This window comes from Triticum urartu, chromosome 1, assembly GCF_003073215.2.
Source record: "Triticum urartu cultivar G1812 chromosome 1, Tu2.1, whole genome shotgun sequence".
Lineage (NCBI taxonomy): Eukaryota > Viridiplantae > Streptophyta > Magnoliopsida > Poales > Poaceae > Triticum > Triticum urartu.
The window spans coordinates 15816963-15833703 of NC_053022.1; the positions used below are offsets into that span (position 1 = coordinate 15816963).

At 46.6% G+C, this 16741-nt stretch overlaps 1 pseudogene; it reads left to right on the forward strand.

Annotated features, from left to right (window-relative positions):
* The first annotated feature begins 4945 nt into the window (after positions 1-4945).
* Positions 4946-12814, forward strand: LOC125542927 (annotated as a pseudogene).
* Positions 12815-16741: the final 3927 nt, after the last annotated feature.

A 16741-nucleotide genomic window follows, 5' to 3' on the forward strand; every position in this document is an offset into this window, starting at 1 on the left:
GGAGAAAGACGGGTCTGTGCCCCTTTATAAAGGCCATGAATATCAAACGCCTCCTCATGGGCCTTAAAACTTGCCTATTCCGAAGGAATCGTGCCAATGGGGCGGTTGGGTTACCCACGCCTGTATTGATGAGAATCCCGCAATAAGGGGACACGATCTCTGCTTTGACAAGATGTGCCAATAAAACCGCATCTCAAAACGTGGAGCGGGAGGCTAAAAACGGTTCGAAATAATGACCGGGCAGGGCCATGATGTCAGGCTGCAGAAGTTGTCAGCAGATGGACTCGTGAAATATTATACCCCCTGCATGTGTGTGTGGTACTTGTTTTGCAGATCCGGACACGTTTTCTACATTCGAAGGCTGTTTTGGAGTATTCGGAGGAGGAACCCGCCTTGCAATGCCGAAGACAATCTGCGTGCCGGACACATCGTCATTGAAGCCTGGTTCAGGGGCTACCGAGGGACTCCTGGATTAAGGGGTCTTCGGGCGTCCGGACTATGTACATGGGCCGGATTAATGGGCTATGAAGATACAAGGCAGAAGACTTCTTCCCGTGTCCGACTGGGACTCTCATTTGCGTGGATGGCAAGCTTGGCGTTTAGATGTGTAGATTCCTTCCTCTGTAAACCGACTCCGTACAACCCTAGGCCCCTCTGGTGTCTATATAAACTGGAGGGTTTAGTCCGTAGAGGTGATCACAATCTTACAGGCTAGACATCTAGGGTTTAGCCATTACAATCTCGTGGTAGATCAACTCTTGTAATCCTCATATTCATCAAGATCAATCAAGCAGGAAGTAGGGTATTACCTCCATCAAGAGGGCCCGAACCTGGGTAAACATCGTGTCCCCCATCTCCTGTTACCATCGACCCTAGACGCACAGTTCGGGACCCCCTACCCGAGATCCACATGTTTTGACACCGACACCCCCCACCAGGCTGTAGAAGTGATCAAACACCGCCATGATATCGTGCTTAATGGTGCTCCAGCAAGCGTGAAATAAGTTGCCAGAGAACCCATTCGGGCCTGGTGCCTTATCAGCAGGCGAATCAATGACAGCAACCCATACCTCCTATTCAGTGAACGGGTTATCCAGGCCAGCGTTGCTGACTGAGGGCAGGTCGATCGCGTCCCAGTTTATGGCGCAGCCATGGCCCCACTCGGTGCCCAGCAAGTTGACGAAGTGATCATGGGTGGCGGCTGCTTTATCTCGTGTGAGGTTGCTATGTGCGATTTAGTCTGCAGAGAGTGGATGAAGTTATTCCTTCGTCTCGCATTGATCTTTGCCTGGAAAAATGCAGTTTTGGCGTCTCCGGCCTAGAGCCAGGTGATTCCAGCCGCTTGCCTTTTGCGCGCATGCTCGATCGTGGCCAAGCCCACGATCCCCTATTTCAGTTGCTTGCATAGGTTGAATTCTGCCGTGGTCAGCCGGCATGATCCTTCTTTTCAGATCTCTGCTGCCAGGTGGAACTGAATCCTGGCATCGCTGAATAACGACTTGGACCAAATCTTTAGGTCATGGGCTGTTCGCTGCATCTTAATCTTCATTCTGGCCATGGGACAGGTGCAGTGTACTGGCCGCAGCTAGGCCCGCTCGACCGTTTCACTGAATTGTGGAAACCGCGGCCAAAAACACTCGAATCTGAATGAAGCCTTCCGGTGGGGTGCGGCCGCATCTGCTAAGAGGAGCGGGCAGTGATCGGAGCAGGCAGTCGACGCGGCCATGGGCATGTGCGAGGGGAAGAGGCCGTCCTATTCAGTGTTGCAGAACACCTTGTCAATGCTCACCATTTTGGATTTTCCCTCTCGTTTGTCCAGGTGAACCGCCTGTTCTTGCATTTTATTTCCTTTAGACCTGCCGAATCAATCGCTCTCCTGAACTGCCCCATGATCCTTCTTTTCAGATTGAGGTTGCTCTTGTCATGGGCCTCGTATATGATGTTGAAGTCTCCATTGATCAGCCATGGTTGACATGGCGGTGGAGCCGCATGAACTAGTTCTGCTAGGAAGGAGTCTTTGAGGGCGCCGTCAACCGGGCCGTACACCGTCGTCAACCAGAATGAGTAGTTGCTCCGAATAACAGAAACTTTGGCCGTGATTGAGAAGACACCAACAGCGTGCGTGGCCAGGTCCAGCAGCTGTTTGTTCCACAAGATCGCCGCACCGCCACGGGTGCCAATGGCCGGCAGGACCGCACAGCCATCCAAGGTGCGTCCACCCAGCTCGCGCACAATTTCTGCTTTGTCTCTTGCAGGCATAGGATGCAGGCCTGGTGAGATTCAGCGAGCTAATTGACAGCGGATATTCTCGCCGGCAAATTTAGCCCTTTGACGTTCCAACTCATGATGGAAATGGGCGTGCTAATCATTGGGCACAAACAAACTCTCCAGCAGCATTTGAATTTCATTGATGCAAAGCAAATACAGGTACACATCCAGCCTAGCACGGGTGCACCAGAGACCACCAACAGGCCCCAAGAAACTCTAGCGCGGTTCGAGCCAACAGAAACTCTATTTTACATCATATAAGTTTCCGATCTACAATTCTAGTTTCCTATTTATTTTATTTTGCAATCTTTACTTTTCAATCTGTACAACAAAAATACCAAAAATATTTATCTTACTATCTTTATTAGATCTCACTTTTGCAAGTGACCATGAAGGGATTGACAACCCCTTTATCGCATTGGTTACAAGGTTCTTGATTGTTTATGCAGGTACTAGGTGACTTGTGTGTTATCTCCTACTGGATTGATACCTTGGTCTCAAAACTGAGGGAAATACTTACGCTACTTTGTTGCATCACCCTTTCCTCTTCAAAGGAAAATCAACGCATGCTCAAGAGGTAGCAGACACATACAGTCATATTTTTTCAATCCCTCCGTTGGATCATGTTATATTATAGGTGTGTTGGTTCAATATTTTTTCAGGATTTTTGAGAACTTTTACACCGCCGAAAACCCTAACTAGTTCTGTGGCAAGCTATTGTAGAAAATCCTACTCCTATAATATAAGAACACACAAGAACGTTCATATATAAAAACATTTCTTAAAAAAATGAACAATTTTGAAATGCAATGTTTTTCAAAACATAAATAAGTTAAGAATTTCCAAAAGCGTTGGTTCCAAAATGTGAAAAAAAATTTGAAAATCTGAAGCATTTTCATATCATGTGAAAAAATGTTGGAATTCTGAACTTTTTTGATAAATGCAATTTTTTTTTGAAATCATGAACAGTTTTTTTAAAATGCGAATATAATTTCAAATTCCAAAAAATATTAAAACTCATAAGGAATTGAATTTGTGCCAAAGAAAATAGAAAACATGAACAACTATAGAAATGCGGGAACATTTTCTAAACTTCACGAATTCTTGTTGTGGTATAGTGGGCCGGCCGAATTCTCGTCCGTGAGAGTAGCAGGTTATCCCGGTCAGATTGTAGTATTCCCAATGCGTGAAATAGGTTGAGGGTTCAAAATAGACCGGATTACAAGTTTAAAGTGCCAATTTTCGGGATTGTAAGTTCAGGTTTTTATTTAACTTTCATCTAGAACGTCAAGGTTTGTATTGATGTATTCATGTTGTAGCTTGTGGCGAGTGTAAGTCTTTATCAGGTATTTCAATCTATTCACTATGTGGTATTCTCATCTATTCACTATGTGGTTTGTTGTAATGATGCATGTATGATATTTGCATGTCAGGCAATGATTTTTATTATGTTTTATTGTAACATATTGTGGTGTTTCAAAGTCGAAATAATGTTCATTGAGCAACAAAATGATGAAAAATAACATAGTATTAATTAAGACAACCATATAGTCCAAGGGCACAGACTTTTCACTGAGCATACAACACATAAGCTAAAAAAGAAGGCTGTGAAAGAAAGCTGGCTAGCTTATTATCTGCAACTTATTTTCACATGAGGAGCTTATTTTCGTAGGAGTTTATTTCCACAACATAGCTTAAAAGAACCGACTCTAAGTTGGACTACTCTCGTACTCCCTCCGTTTGAAAATACTTGTCGGAAAAATAGATAAAAATAAATGTATAAAAAACTAACAAACGCCTGATCCTTAAAAAAACTAAAATACATTTTTTTGAGGCAAAAAAAAAACTAAAATACATACTACATCCATACGAAGTGCCTGGTATACCTGGGCATATGTCGGGCCAGCCCGGCCCGGCCGGACTATCGAGCCTAATAAATCGGGCACGAGCCTGAAAAAACCCTACACGGCCCCGCCTAACTACGACGAATATCTGGTTTTTCGCAAGCCCGAGCCCGGCCTGATCGGCCTATCTGGCTCAATTTCCTGGCCGAGCCCGGCCCAATGGCACCCTCAGGCCCGGCTCGGCCCAGGATTTTTGGGCCGTCCGGGCCGTGCTGCCCATGGCCAGGTATACCGCCAGGTCACCCATTATTCTTCGCATCTCTTTCTTTCTTTTAGGTCGTGTGACCGTTCGCCCAGCCGCCGCCCCCTATTCCCCATCGCGCCGCCACCCCCTCCGCCGTAAACTGCAGCTCCGCTCGTCCGCCTGCCGAATGCAACCGGTCGGCCAAGCCCGCCCTGTCTCGATTACGTGTATCCGGAGGAGCGCCAGTATGGGACGGACGCGAGCCCGCCATCGACGCCACCTCCGCCGTTGCTGGGCGGCGGAGCCGGTGGATTCTTCCTCAGCTCCGGCGGGCCAGTTCCGATCAGACGGTGAGCCCTCTCCAATTCCTCTTTATCTCACCGTCCCCGTGCGATGAATTTCGCGTCTCCATGACCGCAGATCCGTTCTTCTTAACTGGGTCCTCTGCCTTAATTGGGATCACATGAGTGTGAACAGAGTTGCAGCAGGGTGCGTCCATTCATTTCACCCCCACGCACAAAGAAGCCAACTTACTGATGTGGTCTTAATCAAGCTCGTTTCTTTTTTATGTCGACGAACTAAAGTAAGCTACCCCTCGCAGTCTTGTTGAGGCGTCGCATTCCATCCAAATGCTCATCCAGTCATCCTAGTGGAAGATACACGCAAGTTTAATTATTAGGATTAGGAGGACTTGGACCTCCTAGCACAGCCTAGTCTTGGTCTTCTTTTTCTAACAATATCTTGTTCACTTTTGTTACTGCAAATTGCACAACTTGAGCTCCTCCTTTTTAAGCCATCATCCTACGCCTCATCTCTATAGCATTCGCACTACTGTCTCTGACACAAACTCACAACCAATCAATCACCAGGCTAATTGATGGAAGCGACCACGCTGAGCGTTGGCAAGTCCGTGCTGAATGGAGCCCTTCGCTACGCCCAATCCGCCGTGGCGGAGGAGGTGGCTCTGCAGCTTGGAGTTCGGGGTGATCAGATCTTCATCACCAACGAGCTCGAGATGATGCAGGCTTTTCTCATGGCCGCCCATGAAGATGGAGACGACAGCAGGGTGGTCAAGGTCTTGGTGAAACAAGTCCGTGACGTGGCCTATGACGTCGAAGACACCCTCCAGGAATTCGCCGTTCGCCTTGAGAAACAGTCATGGTGGCGTATCCGTCGTGCGCTGCTCGATCGGCGACGTGTGGCCAAGCAAATGAAGGAACTCAGAGCCAATGTTGAGGATGTCAGCCAGAGGAACATGCGCTACAATCTCATCAAGGGCTCTGGCTCCAAGGCCGCCATGGCTGCTGAGCGGTCTAGTACTATGTCTGCAGCACTGTTTGGCATTGACGGAGCAAGGCACACTGCGAAGCAGCAGAAATCAAAGGTGGGTCTTCTCCACCTGGTCAACAACAATAAAAATGACCTTAGGGTGATTGCAGTGTGGGGAATAAGTGCTGATCTCGGGCAGATGACCATCATCAGGGCGGTCTATGATAATCCAGATATTAAAAGCAAGTTTCCATGCCGAGCTTGGGTCAGGCTGGTACATCCCTTTAATCCACAAGACTTCATTCAGAGTTTGGTGACTCAATTTCACATGGGTATAGGGGCTAAAGCTCTATTGGGAATAGAGAAGAATCCACAAGAGCTGGCTGAGAAGTTTGATGAGTACGTGAGCGGGAGCAGGTACCTGATTGTGCTTAATGACTTGTCGACCATTGAGGAGTGGGATCGGGTCAAAATATGCTTCCCAAACAACAAGACAGGAAGCACGATCATAGTGTCCACTGCTCAAGTGGAAGTTGCAAGCTTATGTGCAGGGGAAGAAAGCATAGTATCGGAGCTCAGGCAAATATCTGGTGATCAGGTTATTTATGCTTTCCATGAGAAGGTAATATTCAAAGGGGAGCAACTACAATAGAAAGCAGCCTTGTGGTAGAAGAATAGAAAAATTCATCCTGGACCGTCAAATCGAAGATGGATGGCCCGTATTCTAGTGGTGGATCTGTGCGCTCTTCTTTGCAGAATAGTCCCTTACTTCTGTTTGTTTTTTTTGCTTCGATCTCCTCTCTTCTTTTGACCTGTCATCTCCTTCTTCCTTCCGATGTGAGCAGCGGCGGCCGAGGCTCGAAAAAAAAAATCCCCAATCCTAAAGGCAAGCCCATCTCCCTCTAGCTTGCCAATGACGACGGGGGTGTAGATCCTGTACCTAGATCGGCGACCTTGGCCACTGTAGGCACCGTTCCATCTCCGCCCCAACGAATCTAGGTCGTCTCGCCTGCGGCGGTCGCCGGTCGGGCTGCCCGGGCGGACCTCTTCTGTGCTGCGCTGCGACACTGGGCGAGCAAATCTCCAGGTATCGTTCTCCGACGTCTAGAGGACAACCTCGATCTACCATGTTCTTACCCCATCGAGTCATTGTCCACATGTGGCTTCTCGATCTACTATATTTCTTGCCTCATCCAGCCATTCTCCACAGGTAGCCCGCCTACCCCCATGCCTAGCTCGGACATCTGCTGATGGCAAAGAACAGACCTCGGGTCTTCAGGAATGCAGGTTTGCCATGCACCAAAATGGTTCTTTCAATTGAGATGAAATTAGGAAAACAGTACAATCAGCCACATTGCCCTTCTTCTTGTTCCATCATATAAGTATCTTGAGCTTTGGTGCGCACCTTATTAAACATGATCCATTATATGAAGTTCTAGAAAACGTTGTTACTGACCCATTCTGGTTGTTGTGATAAGGAAATCACACTTGATTATTTTCAGGACCTCTGGAGACCCCTGCCACATGTGATCGAATGTAGATGAAAAGAGCGTAAAAACTAATAGAATGGAGTACCATTTCTGGGAATAAATGATCATTCAATGGGTAAGTATCTTCTAGTTGGATCTATGGTTATTTTTTCTTATTCCCAGAAAGCTTTCTATATTTGAGTTAAGATTTCGTCATACATGAACAAACAGGGAGAAAATATTTTCAGTTTGCTTGAACCACAAGATGCTGATGCATATTCTTTCTTCTATCGCCTGTAGCCGAGGATAGTACAACGATTGTACCGCAACCTCACTCCTCAAACTCGCTGACTCGTTTTGTAGCTAGCCCTGACCTCTGTAGTTTAACTAGCAGCAGAGCACCTGGCCTGTGTAGCAGCCATTCGAATATTCTGCTATCACTTGTTGCGTGCCTGCCCCAACAACATAACAGAAGCAAGTATATATCCTCTTTGTTAACATGTATATAGGTCAGATCGTTTGATGTATTGCTGTTGTTGTACAGAAAAATCATGTTGCCGATCCATTGCTTGAGGAATTTGATGATTTGGGCTTTATTTTAAGCAGAGGCAAATGTTTTCCGTTAGTTAATCTGATGTACTAGTATTAGTAGTCAAGGATGAACTTGATAGCAAGGAAATCAAAACAAGGACAAGAATTCTTTCTGCCAAATTAACCCACCACGTGCTAAGCAGTGAGTCCATGAGTACCAACACGTGCACATCTAGCTACCTCTAGCTAATGGGAAATTAGCAAAAAAGTGAGCCGTGTAACTAGAGAACAAACAACAACCATTCAAAGATTAGCAGCAGCCATCGCGAGAAGATTAACAGGTGAGTGAGCAAAGGGACAAGAAGGTGCCGTCGTGGTCGGGCATCGTTTTGCTTTAGTGAAACAATTTTGTTAGCTCTTTGCTCTTTTCCTCATTTGGTTGTAATAACACTCTGATTGTAAAATAAAGGCAAAAAATTTACCTCTTTGTATGCAAGAAATAAGCTCTCCCCTGTATGGCAGAATTTATACCTGACCAAATTGTTATTGCAAGTTTAGTGATGATATTAAGTGAAGTGTACAAATGACTATGCAGCATACAGTTCTCTTCCTGCTAGTCAAATGATATTATTAATGCATACTCATTAGATTAGCTCAGGAGCAAATATTTTTAAGTACGGATGTGTGATACATACATGGTCTTGTGCTCAAACTGATTCCTATATGTTTGATGTCATCTTTCCAGCACATAAAACTTGATGAGCAAGAAGCACGAGCACCGGAGGCAAGCGCTACAACTTTCCTGTTCTCTGCATTCAAGATAGCACAACACTAGAAATGTCCATGCCATGTTATGTATTGCATGTCTCTTGTGTATCTTCTGCTGCTCCAGATTGATAATGTACTCGACATTAGTGAGTGAGATGGTCCAGACTCTAGAGTGACATGTACTCAAATATTTGTGCCTGAGATGGTTTCACATGTACTCAGATCTTTATGCCTGGGATGGTCTAATTAACTAGACGTGTTCTCAACTATTTATGTGTGGGATGGTCCAGTTTCACATCTACTCAGATCTTCATGCCTGGGATGGTCTAACTTGACGTGTGCTCAACTATTTGTCTGGGATGGTTCAGTTTGACATATACTTGAATGAGATGGCATAAATTTAATGTGTTTACAAATATTGTGATGGATATTGGCAAAAAAAAATTAGGTGCCAGCATGTTCAATTTTTGCTTGTAGAAGCCATTATTTGTACTCAAGTATACATGCAACAGATATGTGCAAAGATGAGGCCTCAACGTTGAGAGGATTTGAAAATTTATCTTATTTACCGAGGACAAAATGATTAAATATGAGAAAGTTGAGGTGATTACTATAAAAAATGTGTTTTATATCTACATATTAGCAGGGGGTTTTCCATAAAATGTCCATGAAGTGGACTGGGATATCTCCACTAGAATATGGGCCATCCATCTTCGATCTGACGGTCCAGGATGGATTTTTCTATTCTTCTACCACAAGGTTGTTTTCTATTGTAGTTGCGCCCAAACATACACTTCCGTGCAAGTAGGAATGTATGCCAATCTGGACCTGTTTTAGTTGAGTTTATTTTGTCTTTTAGATTTCATTTCATGAACTGGGATAGGAAAACTTCAGGGAGATTGCATTTGAACTTTTTGAGTGCATTTTTTGTACTTGCATTAATTTATGTTCATTCATTCATGTATAGGTTTTTTTTTGCGGGTACATGTATAGGTTTCTTAACCTGGACAAACACTGCTCACTTGTGCACAGGTTTCTCAAGATAAAATAGACTTAACTACGACGGGATCAAGCCCAAACAGAGCAACTAGCAGTGCTGATAGCAACTTTATAGGGCCCACATGTGAGATGTCAGAGGATCAGTCTAAGAGTTCTGATGGGAAAAATGCAATCAGAAAGAGCTTTGTTCGCATCAGGACCAGGGTGGCTGCTTTGGAGGAATCTCATATTGTTGGGCGAGAGAAAGAAAAAAAAATGAAATTATTGAACTAATTTCAAATCAAGCTACCCAACAATTTCAGGTGATCTCGGTGTGGGGAATGGGTGGTCTTGGAAAAACCACTCTAGTGAAAGAAATCTACCAAAGCCAAGAGCTTAGTGGTACGTTTCAGAGGCGTGCTTGTGTCACAGTCATGCACCCTTTCATTCTTGAAGATCTGCTTCGAAGTTTACTTACGCAACTAGATAGAGAATCTTCTGAAAAGAGGCACATGCTGGATCGGATGGGCAGAACAAAGAAGACATCACTATTGATGTCACCTGCAGAGGTAATCCAGGATTTGCTAAGGCTTTTAGAAAGGGAGAAGTGCTTGATTATTCTTGATGATGTATCATCTACTGCCGAATGGAACATGATAATACCTATTTTTTGTGAAATGGAAAATACAAGCCGGATCATAGTCACCACCAGGGAAGAGAATATTGCTAAGCATTGTTCAAAGAAACAAGTTAATATATACAAGCTCAAAGGTTTAGAATACAAGGATGGGCGTGATCTCTTCACTAAAAAGGTATGTAATTACAAGGAATTGCCATCCTTGATTTGTAGTTCTCAGTCATGCCCTAGGGTTTTCTCATTTCATTTTACCTGTTGAACAAGAAGGATTAGTTGTAATTTTGAACGTACCTTGATCTACATATTCCTTTCCTTTTTGCCATAGTTGCTTGACTGACTCATACTGGGAGTAGGAATAATTCGTGATTTATGAGTTTAGTATAATACATTCCTCCGAACACTAATAATATATTGTCCAATCATATACCCCAACTGCAAATCCCAATTGTTCCGACCAAATCAAGCTGATTAAGCTGTTTGTCCGCCCACCAATATCTGGTGTGTCCATGAAGGGCAACAGTTGGTCCATCCTCTAGCATGTCTTTGTTTGAGAAATGTGTGTATTAATCGATTAATTTGTAGATGTATGCCTTCTAGTCGTTGAAAACTCTTGATTGTATTGTATTGCATTTTTTTAAACTACCTGAAGCATATGCTTCTGGGTGCAGAAAATTTAAACTTGATAAGTGGCTTTCTATTTCCCATTTTTTAATCCTGAAATGTAAAAAGTGTTAGTATATACGAGAACGGCCAATTCTAGCATATTCGCTCCAATGAATAGATTGAAAGATTATTCCATACCTGATTTAATTTCAAGAGTACTAAAATAACTTCATCTCATGAATTTTAGGTATTCAAGGAAACTGTAGATTTGAATAAACAATATCCTGAGCTGGTTGAACAGACAGAACTGATCCTGAGGAAGTGTGGCCAACTTCCCCTTGCAATAGTCACCATAGGCGGCTTCTTGGCAAACCAACCAAAACCCTCTTTGGGATGGAGGAAATTGAATGATCACATCAGCGCTGAGTTGGAGATGAATCCAGAGCTTGGGACCATAAGGACCGTCCTTATGCGAAGCTATGATGGTTTACCTTATCATCTTAAGTCTTGTTTTTTGTATATGCCCATCTTTCCTGAAGACTATAAGGTTGGGCGGCGACGTTTGGTGCGTCGGTGGAGTGCAGAGGGTTACTCAAGGGAGGTACGTGACAAGTCTGCAGAGGAAATAGCGGATACTTATTTCATGGAACTTATAAGCAGGAGCATAATCCTGCCATCTCAACAATCAATTCATAGTACAACAAGAATTGATTCCTGCCAAGTCCATGATCTAATCCGTGAAATTGCTATCTCGAAGTCAATAGAAGAAAATCTTGTTTTTAGGCTTGAGCAAGGCTGCAGCTTAAACACCCGGAGCGTAGCAAGACACCTTGCTTTAAATGGAAATTGGGAGGGAGACCAGAGTGAATTCAAGAGCATAGTGGAGATGTCCCGTGTGCGATCAATAACAGTTTTTGGTGAGTGGAAATCATTTTTCATTTCTGACAAGATGACTATGCTACGAGTGCTAGACTTGGAAGACAGCACAGGCCTACATGCTCATCACCTTGAGCATATTGGAAAGCTTCTTCACCTAAGATACCTTTCTCTAAGAGGATGTCAATATATTTTTCACGTGCCAGATTCATTGGGTAACCTGAGGCAACTTGAGACACTAGACATCAGAGATACCAATGTACTGATGCTGCCAAAGACCATCATCAAGCTTCTGAAGATAACCAATCTTCGTGCTGGCGAAACACCGTTAAGTGAGGAGGACTCGGTCAAAGATTTCATCCCACGGATAATGAGGAGAAGGCTATGCCTTTTGCCCCTATGTTCGATGGCCTTTTGTTTATCCTGGTGTGCACTTGCATTTTCTTGTATGGAAGGCATGAACCATCATGATATCTGCATTATGGTGTGCTGCTGGCTGCTCCCTGCAGCTGCGATGCACCTGGACATGCCAAGAGGGATGAGGAAGCTAAAAGCTCTGCAGACACTGGGTGTTGTGAATGTTGGACGATGGGGTAAGGTCATTCTACAGGACATAAAAAGACTAACCTATTTGCGCAAACTGGGAGTGACTGGCATCAACAAGGAAAATGGCCAGGAGTTGTGTACAACAGTTGCTGGTCTCAGCCACCTGGAGTCGTTGTCAATCCAGTCAGAGGGGGAGCCAGGTTTATGTGGCTGCTTGGATGGAATTTTCTCGTTTCCAGAAAAATTGCAGAGCCTCAAATTATATGGCAACCTAGTCAAATTGCCTGAATGGATCCAGGGGCTCAAGAATGTGGTGAAGCTCAAGTTGCGGAGCACCATGCTTCTGGATGTCAATGCTGAAGCCATCATGGAGGTCCTTGGGAATCTTCCAAACCTGGCACGCCTACATTTGTTGAAGAAGTCTTTTCAGGGTGAAAGTTTGTTTATAAATTTTCATCCTGAGGCGCCTTCCCGAGCTTGCTGGTGCTGGCCCTGGAATTGGAAGACATATGTACCCACAAATCATTCAAGTTTGAACAAGGAGCAACTCCTAAGCTTGAGGTGCTCAAGATTTATCTTCGAGACAGCAAGAGTGAATCACTGTTGGGGCTACCATATCTGTCAAGCCTCAAGGAAGTTTTTTTTTTTAACACGCCTCAAGGAAGTTTTGCTCCAACATGACTACCATGGAATGAAATTCCAATACCTGCAGGCCGAATTGGAATACCTGCGGGCTGAGCTTGCGAAGAATCCAAATCGCCCCGTCTGGAAAAGGGTCTGACCTCCAGAGCGAATCACATCGATCCAAAAGGTAAGCTAGGGCTGCTATCTTGTTGTATTTTTTTTAGAAAAGGAGGATGACCCTCGGCCTCTGCATTCCGGAAGATGCATACGGCCACTTTATTGATTATTCTCGAGGACCTTACAAAGTATTACAATAATATGCCTGAATCCGCCATCTTGGCAACATATGCCACTACTCCTATCCATATGATGAAGGGGTGCTACCTGGGCCAAATACCCGGTCTACTCACCTAAGCCTATCATTAAAAGCCAGAAGCCCCAGCCGAGCCACATATTGGGTCTGGGGCATAAACTGGTCTGACGCACTCACATGTGTCGTCGCCGCCATCTTCCACAAGTCCGTCTTCAGAGCAGATATTGAGGCTTCTAACTTGTCAGGCCACTCCGCCATCGACGCCACCTTGACGCCAGACAACTACCTCCACCTGCGCGAGTCCATCACCGCGCATCGGGCGCCGAGTCTCCACTGCACCACGCCGCCGAGATCCGCCGTCATCAATGTGAAGGATGAAGTACTGCTCCACCAAAAAAGGCGCCCGCTGGTCCCTCGATCCCTTGTACGCCTCCAAGAATGACGCCCCCAAGGAGGAAACGACACCAACGCGCCGCCATCATCCGATCAACTGATCTAGGGTTTCCCCCGGAGGTAGCAGATAGAGGTCTAGAGTTTCTCCACGGCGATGCCTTTAAGAAGGTAATGACACCACAGGGTGCCACGAACGCCGGTCTTGGCATCAAGCCGAGCACAAGGTTTTCACCCGGATCCGCTCGAAGAACCTCCATCACGAATTGTTTGCACGGGTCGCCACCGATCTGAGCCGCCGCACATGGAGCAGGCCGCATCGGCCAGATCAGATCTGTCCGGAGGGCACAACCCGCATGGTGCCGACCCAACCACCAAGCCCTCCATGCCGCCACCGCCGATCCGAGGTCAGATGGTGTGTCGCCGCAGACCCGGCCGCCGCTGCCGAACGCCGCCATGCAGCCCGAGGCAGGGCCGGCTGCCGCACCCCACCATCGCCGCCCTTGGCCGAGGCAGCCGCCGCGCCGTCGCCGGAAGGCAGGCCCGCCGCGCCGCCAGGCCAGATCGGCCGTGCCACCCACGCCGCGGGGCTCCGCACCACCCGCACGGCGCAGGCAAGAGGGAAGACCCCCGCCACCGCCATCAGCCCCGGGCTATAGCCGGCGGCGTCCATCGGCCGCGGCGGAGGGAGGGGAGGACGGATGGGGACCCCCGGCGGCTAGGGTTTTGGATCCAGCCCGAGCGGGGGCGACGCGGGGACACATCTATGCATCTGTATTTATGTGTTTCCAATTTCGCAATGTATTAATTGATGCGTTTCCATTCGTTTTTTTATAAAAGGATGACGACCCCCGGCCTCTGCATCTAGACGATGCATACGGTCATTTTATTAATTATTGACACAAGACCTTACAGAGTCATACAACAATAAGGCTAAAGCCACCAAACTAAGAAACATCTGTCGATATCCCTATGCAGTTGATGTAGGGGCGCTGAAAATCTGGGCCTAATACCAAACAGACCTCGCAGCCAAACCTAACATCTAAGACTTGAGGTCCCAACCAGGACGCCTGCCGGGTATGGGCACCCACCAGTCTGGCGTGCTTCTCAATCAGGACGCCTGCCACCAATCCATCTTCAGAGTTGTACTGCTGCATCAACCTTGCCCGGTCTAACTGCCGCCGACGCCACCATGACGCCAGGTAGCGTCACCCTCCTGCGCGAGTCCATCTCCGCTCATCAGGCGCCGAGTCTCCACTGTGCCATGCCGCCGAGATCCGCCGTCATCAATGGAGCAGATGAAACACCGCTCCTCCTCTTGTCCCCACCAACCAGCACTTGCTCCAAAACGATGCCCCCATGAGGAAGAACGATACCGAAGGCACCATCATCGTCGGATCTGGTAGACCCAGATCTAGGGTTTCCCCCGGAACTTCCCGATCAGGTTGATGTGACCTGCAACGAGGATGCCTCCAGAAGGGAACAACGTCTGAGACGCCGCCATCGTCCGCCAAGACCGCAGTCAGGCGCGATTTTCACCAGAAGCCACGTCTTCTCGACCTCGTGGCTGGCTGGAACCGAGCGGAACCTCGCCACGAAGACGTATGTCACCGTCGGTACTCCCGCGGAGATCCGGCATCTCCTCACCGGTCCCTTCACGCGCCGCCGGTCGGCGGAAGGCCTCCCCGCGACGGATCCAAACGGGGCGTTGGATTCGCAGTGACCGCCTTCACCATCACGACCAGGACAGCCCACCCTGCCGGATGGGGCGCTGCCACCGCCGCCGTCCATGCAAGGCCGCCGCTCCGCCGGCGATGGTGCTCCGGCCCCCGCCGCACAACCCGGATTCGCCGTCGTAGCCGCCGCCGTTGGATCGCACGAGAGGAGCCGCCCCCGCCGCCTCAGATGGGATTCCCCGCATCCACCCGCCCAGAAACCTTCGGCACCGGGCCCGCCGCCACCGCGGCCCACGCCGGCAGTAGCGGCGGCAGGAAGGGGCGGCAAGAAGGTGGCGCCGCCCGGGGGGAAGCGACACGAGGGGGAGGGGATGATGATGGTGTAAACCCCCTCCCCGATAGTCTCCATGCGTTTCCATTCGTGCTTGTCACTTTTTTTAATTCAGAGAATTGGTAAGTATGATCACTTGTTTTGTGTAATTTCTTTGCACTAGTCTTCCCCGGGCTTGACCATCTGATCAACTTGTTTTTTCGGCCTGTGCTTTTTCTTTCTGGGAGGTGAGGGCTGTCTCATTTCAGTAGTAACTCTATTTGTATACATACCTACCACTTGCATACATACAGAAGAAACTGCTGCCTCTACCCACCTACCGCTCATGTGTTAATCCGGAGCGCGTGCATGCATCCATCAATCCTTAGCTCTTTTCTTTTTTTTTTGAATTGATGCAGGATGCATCGATCCTTATCACTTCACCATGCAGTATATGTTGCCAAGTTGGAAAATGGCGCGCGGTATACACGAAAGCTCATGATTTGATAACATTAACATGGTTGGAGGTGCTATGAGAGGCCGGGCAGATGCATAGTGTGTATGATTTATATATGTAATTAAGCTGGCTGGCCGGCTGTTTTAACTTACTGTTAGAAGCAGCATGCAACTTGTAGACCAGGCATCATTTTCATTGATTGATAGTTGAGTAACAATAGTTCAGACCTCAAGTACAGCGATATTCTACCGAGAAGATACACGTTAACATTTATAACTTACAAAAAAAGTTGTGACGTGGTCATGTGTGGAAATATGTCCTTGGCTCTTCGTGTTTAGGTTAGGCATCTCTCTCACTTTATGAAAATTTGTCTCTATTCTACTATAAGCTATCTCATACCCTATTAGCTTCGATCAGTTTTCTCAAACAACGTTTTCTGAACACCGTTAATTAGAATCTAGAGAAGCCACTTCCATTACAAATCTTCTCTTTGTTGATGATTCTTCAAGCTAATCTTCACAATACTGAGGCCTTAAAATCAATTTCGGATTTTTATTGTGCTGTCTCGTGGCAATTGGCAAGTGTTGAATAATCTAGCATTATTTTTAGCCCTTTAATACAAGAGCGGAAATTAGGGAGCAGATTTGTAGCACTTTGAATATTTTAATTCATTGAGTCTCTCAATGATAGATATTTGAAGTTGCCGGCCATTGTCCGTATGGACAAGACAGATTACCTCAGTATCTTATTGACCATAAAAATAGGTTAATCTCCAAAGAAAACGATGTTGTACCGAGAAGGTACTTACAATTTGTGGCGTAGTGACGTGAGGAAATACCTCCTTGGCTCTTCGGTGTTTAGTTGAGGCGTTTCTCCCACATCATAAAAAATTGTCTCTAGCCTATGAACTATCTCATCTGCCGTCCAAACTACATACC